Source organism: Triticum aestivum, chromosome 5D (assembly GCF_018294505.1).
Source record: "Triticum aestivum cultivar Chinese Spring chromosome 5D, IWGSC CS RefSeq v2.1, whole genome shotgun sequence".
NCBI classification, from domain to species: domain Eukaryota; kingdom Viridiplantae; phylum Streptophyta; class Magnoliopsida; order Poales; family Poaceae; genus Triticum; species Triticum aestivum.
This window is the reverse complement of record NC_057808.1, coordinates 168,517,917-168,530,010: the sequence shown is the minus strand read 5'-3', so window position 1 is coordinate 168,530,010 and position 12,094 is coordinate 168,517,917. Positions and strand designations below refer to the sequence as shown.

Genomic DNA, 12,094 nt, shown 5'->3' with positions numbered 1-12,094 from the left:
TGAACATTTCTAAATGGATTTTTTTAGTAAAAATGGAACTTTGTTTTTCGGAACTTTTAAGCCTTTTTAAAAAGTGCGAACATATTTTTTGAAACAAAAATAGTGTGAACATATGTAAAATTGTGAACATTAAACTATTTTTACTGTGTTTAGTATTTTTACAGATAGATTTTTAGGCCCTTTTTGTTAGTGAATATTTATAGATGGTTGTTTGGTTGGGAAGAGTTTATTCTTTCTTTAACTATTTGGACTTGACCCAAACAAAGCAGTTTGACATAGACAGAAGGATAAAACACTTTGACGTAGACAGAATGACGCACGAACTCATCTTCCTTATCGTTCTTTAGCTCACAATCTCGCCAAATTTGGTTGTAATCTAGGTGTAGGGAGACATATTTGGCTGGGCATGCCCCATGATTAATCTTGTGCCAGTGAACATTGTTGAGAATCAATAAAGCAGGCGAGATCTCTAAAAAAATATTCCTTATCGTTCCTCATTTTCAGGTCTCCCTTGTTGAAGTGCTCTGCGCCACGTCGCCCACGTCGTGCCTACCTCCTTCGTCGACATGGGCCTATCGCTTCCTCCCGTGCGCCGTCATGGAGGGCTCCCAATGGGGTGGGGGCAAGCAGCCGCCATTGGTGCCCCGTCCACTGTGATCGCCCTGTCAATCACGATGCCTACCAGCTGCAGTTGGAGTTGATAAATTGTTTCGTCCAAGCAGCATATATGACCATGCATGTGAATGAAAACATTAAAAGGCGACAATACTACTTTTTGCAGAATAATACATGGGAGTCCAGTTAACGATTTTCATTGAAAGTGAAGCCATTATTGTATAGAGCAAATAAACTATAACTTTCTGAATTCTATTGACCCGTATGTTTGTCATGGTGGTTCTGCTCATATAGTCCATATAGTTCAACATCAGGAGATGCAGCACCTCATCATATATTGGGTCTTCAACAGAATCAAATACATGGCCAGAGTGTTCCTGAGATTGATGGTTTTGAACTTTGTATATGCTATTCTATAAGTTAGCCATGAACAACGTTTGCTTTCTGTCAAGGAATATAACAATAACAAGAGCACCATAACAGCAACTAAAGGGTTTGATTTTAGTCAAGGAACATAACATTACATCAATAGCAAAACGTGATGGTATTTGTGAAAATATAATAATAAGAGCACTGCAACTGCTAGTAAAAGCAATACTATCCAACATGATAATTCAATCAGTTCTTAGGACCACCATCAACCACAGCACACTGTTAAACAGTGCATATCTAAATTTTATGAAAGCTAGAAACTGAAAGTCATTTACATCAAAGAGTTTGTAATTGACCCTACCGGTCTGCATCCAATGAACTTTATGGTGCATTATCATTCCACATACGATAATGCTGCCGTACTATCGGTTGATAGGCTCACACAAAAGATTTTGCATAAAAAAGATGATGGTGAATGAACACCAATTCAAACTGAAAGAATAAATAGGAGGGAAAAATAGATGCAGCTACCGTATCATGGAAACTTCTTTTTTGGTGTATGGATGGAGACATATTCCAAATTTCCAATATGTAGGAAATAGTAGCTTAAAATATTTTTTCAGATTATCTGCTTGTGTCCCTATATAATCTGCTCACCGCTTGCACCCCTTTTATCAATAGGTCACAATTAATTAAGTTATGACGGTTTTGTATGAAATAACTATGTAGAGTACTACAGAAGTAGAAGTACTACTAACGCGCAGACTTTTACAGAAGTAAAACCTTTAGTCTGATGGATTAGGCAGAAAAGCTAGTTGTCTTTCGTAGATCAGGAGCAGTGTTTAGTATCCTTGCAATTTTTGAGCAGCTGCGCCACAAGTACATAGACACACAGTAGTACCTTTGCTCAGCAGCCTCATGAATGAAGTGGCTCTTGATCTGATCATTAAGGTTTGCTCTGTTAATTCACGTTCGCAGCCATGACAACATAACTGAGAATAAACCGAAAGGCTAAACAGTTTCTAGTAACTCAACAAATAACTAATCTACATGGCATGGACTGGAAACTAAAACAACTTCAATGCTTAGTCCTCAAATAGCAAAGTATCTATAGGGACCAAAATATATCGACATTTTGTCTTTACCGGACCAGCAAAACTCACAAAATTAGATGGCTACGTAAAATATGCAAGTGGTAATACTAAGTGCAAATGAACCAATTCCTACACGTAATACCAATCCAGTTTAATAGAACTATAATGCCCCCATTTTTCTGGATGATGGAAAGACATGTTACCACCGAGAATGAGTGTCATTGACTAAGATTCAGTGTTGATGCCTGATGGGATGGAGACGATTATAAAAAGGAAATCCCAACTGCAGAAAACTTAACCCCCAACCCAACGAGGCCAACCAGGGACGATCATCACAGATTCAGACCAGATAATAAAATTGCAGACAGCCGAATTTTGACTCAATCAGTGTAGCGCCGAATTGCATTCGTAAATTATTGCGAGTGTCGCGAGGAGGGACAAACAACTCACTTGCACGGCCCCCACGGCGAAAGCCTGGCGCTGCATCGAATCCCTGGCCAGCTCCAGGAGCCGCTTGTGCATCAGCACGTCCTCTACCCTCTTCATGTTGACATCCATCGTGTCCTTCTTTCCTCTCTCGGCGTGCAGCCAAGGTCGAAGAAGAACTCGACGCCAAGGAAGAGAGGGCCGAGCAGCTGCAGGAGCGGCAACCTCCGCCTTCGCAGCCTGCTTACTCTCACCGGCAGCGGCACACCATATCAGCACCATGAAGGAGAGCCCCATGGAAGGACGTGAAAAGGATGAAGGGGATCACCTCGCCTCGCCCAGTCAGACGATGGCATCATCCTCATGGCGATCCTTCGGATGAAGCAGCTATGCAAGTGGCAGCCTCCACTCCGCCGGGCATGGCAACACCGCGAGCTCGACACCCATCATGTTGATAAGACCATGATCTGAAACATAAATAGAAGAGCATTACTGCTGAGAAAAAGTCATCATGGACAAATCTTCAGATACTCATATTGCATCATTGAAATTATAACCTGGAGTTAACCAAAATCATGGCATAACCAAAATTATATATGTACCCCAAAATCCTAAACAAACTATTTTTGTTCATTTTTTAATTTTAATGTGACAGAATCTAGCATGTTCATGTTTTTTTTGTAATCGGTATAATAGTTGCAACCATGAATCAATGAACAGAAAAAAAATGGAAGGTTATGACTTACTTAACACGCTTGTCAATTGATGTTATCTGCGCCCCTGCCTTCTGAACCTGATGCTTCTAAACCTGGTACAACATGTCGCTCCTCATTAGATGGTGTCCCACCATTTTTCCGGACTTTGTCGAGACATTGGGGAAAGGCGTCAACGCCTTCATCATTTAATCTGCCGGCAGAAGGGAACGCAATGTGGTCCCAGCAAAATCTTGACATGCCCGCATCTCCGGATCACAGAGGTACAATTGTGTTAGAAATTCTAGGCTTCTTCATAATAGGAGGGTACCCAACAAGATCGGTGGGGCACAGATTTATCCCAGTCTACCTGCATGCATACGAAGATACATTAAGTAGTAAAGTCAGAGAAGATTATTGAAGCAGCACAAAGTTTGTGGAGGAGCAACTCCACGTTGCTGCTACAATGTGTACAGCGCAAGTGTTGAAGGAACAGCTTCAACGTGCTGCGCTAGATATCGCTCTAGAGGCGAATGTACGTTGATAGGGCAGCAAGAGTTCAATCCAGAACTCCTAGGGCACAAGATCTACTCCAAGATCTTAGATAAGAACAACAAGTTCTATTATAGGTAGGGGTACATAGTCTTCCTCCAAAGTAGAGGCGAGGACCTCTATTTATAGGGCTTTGGGAAGCCTTCACATACTTCTACTTATAGCTGGAATACTCTAGAAAACATTATGTAAGTTTCACCATTCTACTCATAGCTACTCACAACTAGAAGACTCTAGAAAACAGTAGGTAGGATAGAAAAGAAAAGGAAAGAAATACTACACTAGAGTGGAAGCATCTAGAAGTAGCCAAACAGATCTGGCATGTGTTTTCTTTCTTCTCATCTAGTGTTCCTCATCATTCTCCCCTGGTTGTTTGGAACTCGCCCTCGAGTTATCTTCATAGAGCGCTTCTTCTGGATGGTAGAGAGTCAAGTCCGCAACATTGAAAGTGTTGGAGATACCCATGTCACTTGGAAGATCTATCACATAAGCATTATCATTTATCTTCCTCATGATAGAGAAGGGCCCATACCTTCGCTGCCTAAGTTTCCCTTTAACACCTAAAGGCAGCCTCTCTTTTCGGAGGTAGACCATCACCTTATTACCGACTTGGAATGATTTGGCCTTTTTTGCAATCAGCAAGTTGTTTATATTTCTGATTTTGTGCTTCCAAAGCACCGCGAATCTCTTCAAATAACTCGGTGTAATTATCAGCAAAGGACAATGCTGATTTTGAGTTTCCCCTTGATGGCATCTTCATCAGGTCCACCACATGTGTTGGAACTTTAGTGTAGACAATGGAAAAAGGGCTCCTTCCTGTGGATCCATGCTTGGAGTTATTGTAGGAGAACTCTGCAAGAGATAAAGCCAAATCCCATTGCCCCTTTCTTTCTCCACAAATGCAATGGATCAGATTACCCAAAAACTTGTTCACCACTTCCGTTTGTCCATCTGTTTGTGGATGAGCAGTGCTAGAAAATTTCAATTCAGTGTTGAATTGCTTCCACAAAGTAAGCCAAAATGCAGCAAGAAACTTGCTATCACGGTCTGAGACAATGGACCTTGGAACTCCATGAAGTCTGACCACTTCTCAAAAGAATAGGTTTGCCACATGATGAGCATCCATTGTCTTGCGGCATGGGATGAAATGAGCCATCTTAGAGAATCTATCCACGACCACAAATACAGCATCACTTCCTCGTCTTGTTCTTGGCAAGCCCAAGACGAAGTCCATAGAAATGTCCTCCCATGGAGCAACAGGAACAGGCAAAGGCATGTATAACCCTGTGTTCTGGACTTGGCCTTTGCAGGTCTAACATACGGGGCACCGTTGAACGAACTTTCCAGCATCTCTCTTTAGTTGTGGCCAAAAGTAGCGAGCTTCCAGGTTAGCGATAGTCTTGTCCCGTCCAACATGGCCACTAAGATCACTTGAATGGAGCTCTCTAACCAGCTTGTCATGTAGAGAACTTCTTGGAATGCACAAACGATCATTTTTGAAGAGATATCCATCTTGCATCAAATAGTCATCACCTAATGGTTGGCCCCTTGCGTGCTTTACCCAAACATGGACAAAGTCTTCGTCACCCTCATACAACTCCTTTATTTGACCCATGCCCGGAAGTTCAGCTTCAAAAGAAGTCAAGAGGCATGCACGACGACTCAAAGCATCGGCCACTCTGTTAGTTATTCCAGATTTATGCACAATGAGATAGTTAAACCTCTCAAGATATGATGCCCATCTTGCTAGCATGCGGTCAACATGCTTTTGATTTCTAAAATGCTTCAAGGATTGATGGTCGCTATAAACAATGAACTCTTTAGGCAGCAAATAGACTTCCCAAGTTTTCAACGCTCTGAAAACGGCGTATAATTCTTACTGATAGGTACTCCATTTCTGTCTAGCTTCACTTAACTTCTCACTAAAGAAAGCAATGGGCTTCCTTTCTTGAGATAGGACAGCTCCAATGCCTACTCCACTTGCATCACACTCCAACTCAAAAGTCTTGTTGAAATTAGGTAGTACCAAGACAGGAGCTTGTGATAGCTTTTGTTTAATCTCATTGAAGCTAGCTTCAGCTGCTTCTGCCCATTGGAACTTTCCTTTCTTCAAACACTCGGTAATTGGTGCCATGATAGTGCTGAAATTCTTAACAAATCGCCTATAGAAAGTTGCAAGGCCATGAAAGCTTCTTACCTCAGAAATGGTCTTAGGAGTTGGCCATTCTCGGATTGCTTCAACCTTAGAATCATCAACACGAATGCCGTCACATGTTATGATGAATCCTAGGAAAAGAAGTTGTGTTTGCAGGAAAACACATTTCTTCAAGTTGACGTAGAGCTCATTTTCCCTTAGTACTTCTAGCACCTTCCGAATATGATCAAAGTGTTCATCCTCATCCTTGCTATAGATCAAGATGTCATCGAAATAGACCACAACAAAGTGGGATAAGAAGGGTCTAAGGACTTGATTCATTAAGTGCATAAAGGTACTTGGTGCATTTGAGAGTCCAAATGGCATGACTAGCCATTCAAACAACCCTTCCTTTGTCTTGAAGGCGGTCTTCCATTCATCCCCGGGTCTTATACGGATTGGATGATATCCACTTCTTAAATCTAGCTTTGTGAACACTCTTGCTCTACTAAGCTGATCCAACATATCATCCAGACGGGGAATAGCGAATCTATACCTTACGGTGATCTTGTTAACGGCTCTACTGTCCGTACACATGCGCCAAGATCCATCTTTATTTGGCGCGAGTAGGGCTGGTACAGCACATGGGCTAATACTTTCTTGAATGTGCCCCTTTTGCAACAATTCCTCCACTTTCTACTTCAATATACCATGCTCCTTTGGGCTCATTCGATAGTGTGTAAGATTAGGAAGACTTGCTCCCGGAATTAAGTCAATTCTATGTTGAATTCCTCTCATCGGTGGCAAGCCATGTGGCTCCCCAAATATGTTCTGAAATTCTGCCAATAAACCACGTACCTTTGCTGGAATTTCAACAGTTAGGTGCTCTTCTCCCTTTACAACAAGTGCAGCACACAAATCTGCCTCCTTCAAGTCTTCCATAAACTCATGAGAGGTATGGGACATAGTTAACATAGTTTTCCCCTCCTCCTTAGAGGTATTACCTTCGGGTTTGTTTGGTAAGATAATGATCCTTCTCTTGTTCCAAATGAAAGAGTAAGAATTTTCCTTGCCCTTGTGTGTAGTATCCACATCAAATTGCCAAGGCCTCCCAAGAAGAACATGGCTGGCATCCATGTCAACCACATCACACAACACATTTGAGCGATAATGCTTACCCAAAGAAAGTGGCAGGTTGCATTGTTTGGTGATCCTCATATTCACTCCTTTCTTGATCCATCCAATAGTGTAGGGATTTGGATGATCATGGGTTTCAAGCTTTAAATGGTCCACCAACTTCTGGGAGATAAGATTCTCGCAACTGCAACTATCAATCACTAGTTTGCATACCTTGCCATTCACCGTGCATTTGCTCTCAAATATTTTGTTCCGTTGTGTGTCATCGAGTTGTGGTGTGGAACATAGGACACGCTGGATCACACATACCACCTCTTCACCTTCTTCTTGACAAACCTCTTGTCCATCTACATCTTCAGATTCATATTCTTCCTCATCGCTTTCACCATCATGGATAGTCATGTTAACAAATTTCCTTAGTGGGCAGCCGCTGGATATGTGTCCCTCTTTACCACATTTATAGCACTTTGGGCCTTCATTTGCCTTACCCTTGCCTCTAGTTTGCTTTGGGATGGGCTGTTTTGTCTTTGGTGGAGTGGTCTTTTCTTCCACTCTATTAGGTTGGCTCCTAGATGAGCCTTCGGTATGAGGATATGGAGCCTTAGTTGTCTTTCTCATCCTCACAAACCTCTCGGCCTTTAAGGCTGGAGCTTGTGCTTGATCAACGGACCAGATTTGTTGCATCATCAATCGGTCTTGAATAGCATCATTGAGACCATTGATGTACCTTACAACTTGTTGCTCTTTAGTTTCAGCAAGGTTGCACCTCACTTGTAGCCTTAGAAACTCCTCCGTATAATCTGAAATAGTCCTATTTCCTTGAGCACAATTTTGAAATTGGATAAATAGGATCTGGTCATAATCAGCGGGCAAAAATCTCCCTTTCAAGAGGCCTTTCATTTGTCGCCAAGTTCTAACACGAGGTTCTCCTCTGAGCCTGCGCTCCTCTTGAATGCGATGCCACCATGCACCGGCTCCTCCTTTCAGTTTGTATGCGACCAAAGGAACTCTACGATCTTCCGGAACCTCCATGACCTCAAAGAAAGTCTCCACTTCATATAACCAATCCAGGCACCCTTCAATGTCAACATTTCCATTAAAACTTGGGATCTCAGCTTTCACCTTGTATGTATCTCTTGCATATGTAGGGTTGGGTGCTCTCCGATATGCGTAGAGATTTGGCTCTTCAAGGGCATCATCATATTCTTCACCTTCAGAAGCCTCAACATAAATTGGCCTTCTTGAAGCACGTTGAACAACATGTTGTCGTGGCGGTCTTGCTCCAAGATTACCTCTCCTTCTTCCTTGATGAACATCTTCCTCTTCTTTAGATGAATCTCCTTCATTGGTAGCAGGGGGGACACCCTTTATTATCATCTCAACCAGCTGGTCAAATCTCCTATTAAGATCTTCACGCAGCTCTTTGATTTGTTGTTCAGCAGCATCCATCCTCTTCTCCAATTGCTCCATTGCTTGCTGCAGCTTACTCTCGAAGAGGACAGCAAGAACTAGTATGGGTCAACAAGGCTCTGATACCACCTGAAGCAGCACAAAGTTTGTGGAGGAGCAACTCCACCTTGCTGCTACAATGTGTACAGCACAAGTGTTGAAGGAACAGCTTCAACGTGTTGTGCTAGATATCGCTCTAGAGGCGAATGTAGGTTGATAGGGCAGCAAGAGTTCAATCCAGAACTCCTAGGGCACAAGATCTACTCCAAGATCTTAGATAAGCACAACAAGTTCTATTATAGGTAGGGGTACATAGTCTGCCTCCAAAGTAGAGGCGAGGACCTCTATTTATAGGGCTTTGGGAAGCCTTCACATACTTCTACTTATAGCTGGAATACTCTAGAAAACATTATGTAAGTTTCACCATTCTACTCATAGCTACTCACAACTAGAAGACTAGAAAACAGTAGGTAGGATAGAAAAGAAAAGGAAAGAAATACTACACTAGAGTGGAAGCATCTAGAAGTAGCCAAACAGATCTGGCATGTGTTTTCTTTCTTCTCATCTAGTGTTCCTCATCAATTATGCATTAAAAGTGCAAGCCAAACAGAGCAAATACATAAATAGTTGAGCCAGTTATTATAAAAGAAAGACAATAAGGCCAACCCTTTTAGGCACTATCTCAAAATGAATGAACTGGTGGAATAGACAACATGAAGCACCTTACTTGATATGTCAGGACCAAAGATGCAGTTATTTGAAATGATAGAGGTCAGAATTGGGCAATCATGACTGTGAAGAGCTAATGGCACTTTGCTTTGCTTAAGCAAGCTTGACATTTCTTGTTTTCTGAATATAAATAATTGGTTGTTGATTGCATTGCTAACTTCAAATCAAAATTGCCATCAGCAACATTGGGTTAGGTGAATAATCACTTATATATGGATGTTTTGATTACCACAGAAGCAGAGTGAGTCCTACTGGAAACGGACAAGTGATCTAAACCCATCCGACAGAGCAGTCAGTCGGCTCATCGAGATCAAAGTAACTGACAAAATTAAGAGAAGCAAAGATACATCTTGGATGACTTGCACAGAAGTTGCGCACATGTATAAGAACCATGTGAATCAAACGATGATGTTGAGATTGAGGGCTAAATCCACTAAACGATGACACTTATTACTACTGTATTATACGTACATGACACAACAAGCACAAATCTTTGGATGACAGGGCACCCGCACAAGCCAAAATGCCTAGAACTTGCCATGGCGCGATGGCCAGCGTAAGATTGATTGGCCACGGGTCGATGGCCATGGGCATACGAGCGCATGAGAGAAAGCAGAGTTTTGAGGAGCTTATACCATAGCTAGGGCGGAGCAAAAGAAGAGGCGTCTGTCCACCGAAGACGGAGGGGAAGGCGAGCGGATGGAGAGCTCCCAGCGCAGCTAGGGTTAGCTGCGACCTGCACCGGGCCGGGCCGCTGGCGCCGCCGTTGCCATAGATCCAAGGTCATCGCGGCCCCAGGGGCTGCTAATCTGCCGTTGTCAAAGCTTGTAGGTGAAGGAGACGCGCGGGCAGTCATCGATGTCGCGGCAGCGTTGGGCCGGGAGGCGGTTGTCGGCGAGTAGCGCCTCGGGGGAGTGGAGACGGGAGGTGAGTCACCGCGTCGGGGTTGCACAGAATCAGGGCGTCCACCGGCGCCCCATCGCGCCTGTCGCCGGGAGGCGTGCTCGATGGATCCAGAGGCCGCCGCGTCAACAAGAGCTCATCCGCCTACCCGCCGGACGGTCATCGGAGCCGCCACCGCTAGCGACCGCCTCCCTCACCTTGTGCCCCTTCTTCCTTCTCCTTTCTTCCTCTATTTCCTTTCTCCCTCACTCTCCCTCACGCCCTGTCTCTTTTTCTCTGGATCAGTAAGACAACGTCGCAACCGGAGCAAAACGCCGCACCCGCCGCCAGATCGGCGTGGCACCGGATCAAGCGCCGCGCGGTGTGGAGTGTCTCCTGGCGGCTGGGATCGGGAAGCGAGGGAGAGAGAGGAGCTCTGATTTTTTTCTCACTTTAAAAAGGATCTCGGGTTGAATATCGTAAACTATAAGGATTTATTTGCAAAATTTCTGAACGAAACGTTTTCTCACTTAAGAAAGGACCGCGGGTTGAATAATAAAAAAGAGAAGGACTTATCTGCAAAAACAATGACGGCGTACGACCAGAAGCAATAATCGCTTTATTAGTAGGTAAAGATAAAGATTTCGGTCTCCCCGAAATGGGCAATCGGTCCCATCGAGTTTGCTTGACATCCTCTCTATTGCTTATTGCTTCACTTCGGTCTAACCGAGTTGGTGGAATCGGTGCCACCGAGTTGATGTTTTCCCTAAGACCTAGCACATCGGTCCCACCCAGTTGATCTAGTTGGTCCCACCGATATTCCTAACGTTCACATTTTGAACTAAATCGATCTCACCGAGTTCTTCTATTCGGTCTGACCGAGTTGGGTCAAATGTGTGTAACGGTTGGATTTTGTGTGGAGGCTATATATACCCCTCCACCCCCTTCTCCATTTGAGAGAGCCATCAGAACGTGCCTACACTTCCACTTCTCATTTTTTGAGAGAGAACCACCTACTCATGTGTTGAGACCAAGACTTTCCAATCCAACCACAAGAATCTTGATCTCTAGCCTTCCCCAAGTTGCTTTCCACTCAAATCATCTTTCCACCATAGCCAAATCTGTGAGAGAGAGTTGAGTGTTGGGGAGACTATAATTTAGGCACAAGAGCAAGGAGTTCATCATGATCACACCATCTATTACCTTCTGGAGAGTGGTGTCTCCTAGATTGGTTAGGTGTCACTTGGGAGCCTCCGACAAGATTGTGGAGTTGAACCAAGGAGTTTGTAAGGGTAAGGAGATCGCCTACTTCGTGAAGATCTACCCGAGTGAGGCAAGTCCTTCGTGGGTGATGGCCATGGTGGGATAGACAAGGTTGCTTCTTCGTGGACCCTTCGTGGGTGGAGCCCTCCGTGGACTCGCGCAACTGTTACCCTTCGTGGGTTGAAGTCTCCATCAACATGGAAGTACGATAGCACCACCTATCGGAACCACGCCAAAAATCTCCGTGTCTACATTGCGTTTGCACACTCCAACCCCATCCCTTTATTTTATTGCAATTAGCATGCTTTACTCTTTCCGCTCCTCATACTCTTGCCATGCTTGCTTGAAATGTATTGTGAAGGCTTAAACTTGTGCTAAAACTCCACCTCAACTTGAAGAACTTAAAAACTGCTACTTTTTCTTGTTGAGGGTCTAATCACCCCCATCTAGACACCTCTTCTTGATCCTTTCAGTGGGCCTCGGGCCGTGATGGAGGAGTCGGAAGAGGCCATGGTGGCGCAGTCGCCCGCTCGCCGGGAAAGGTGCCGGGAGGAGTCTTGCTGCTTGCGGGTGGCGGGGTTGGTGGCAGCTGACGTGGCCTCGGCAGAGTGGTAATGATTGCCGCGGCCCGCGGGCTCTGTCTGGGCGATGCGAGCCACTCGGCGCTCGACACGCATGCCGCGAGCGTCAGCCATGGAGTTGGTGAAGCGGAAGTCGAAGCGGAGTGGAAGAACGGCAATGCACCCCTA

The 12,094-nt window shown here is 44.3% G+C and overlaps 1 long non-coding RNA gene across 1 annotated transcript; it reads right to left on the bottom strand.

The window, feature by feature from the left end:
- Positions 1 to 1,850: 1,850 nt before the first annotated feature.
- LOC123124515 (uncharacterized) lies at positions 1,851 to 2,731 on the bottom strand. Its single transcript, XR_006461117.1, has 2 exons — positions 2,532 to 2,731; positions 1,851 to 1,926 (listed from the first exon to the last, which is right to left on the bottom strand). It is a non-coding gene; the product is annotated as an uncharacterized lncRNA (long non-coding RNA).
- Positions 2,732 to 12,094: the final 9,363 nt, after the last annotated feature.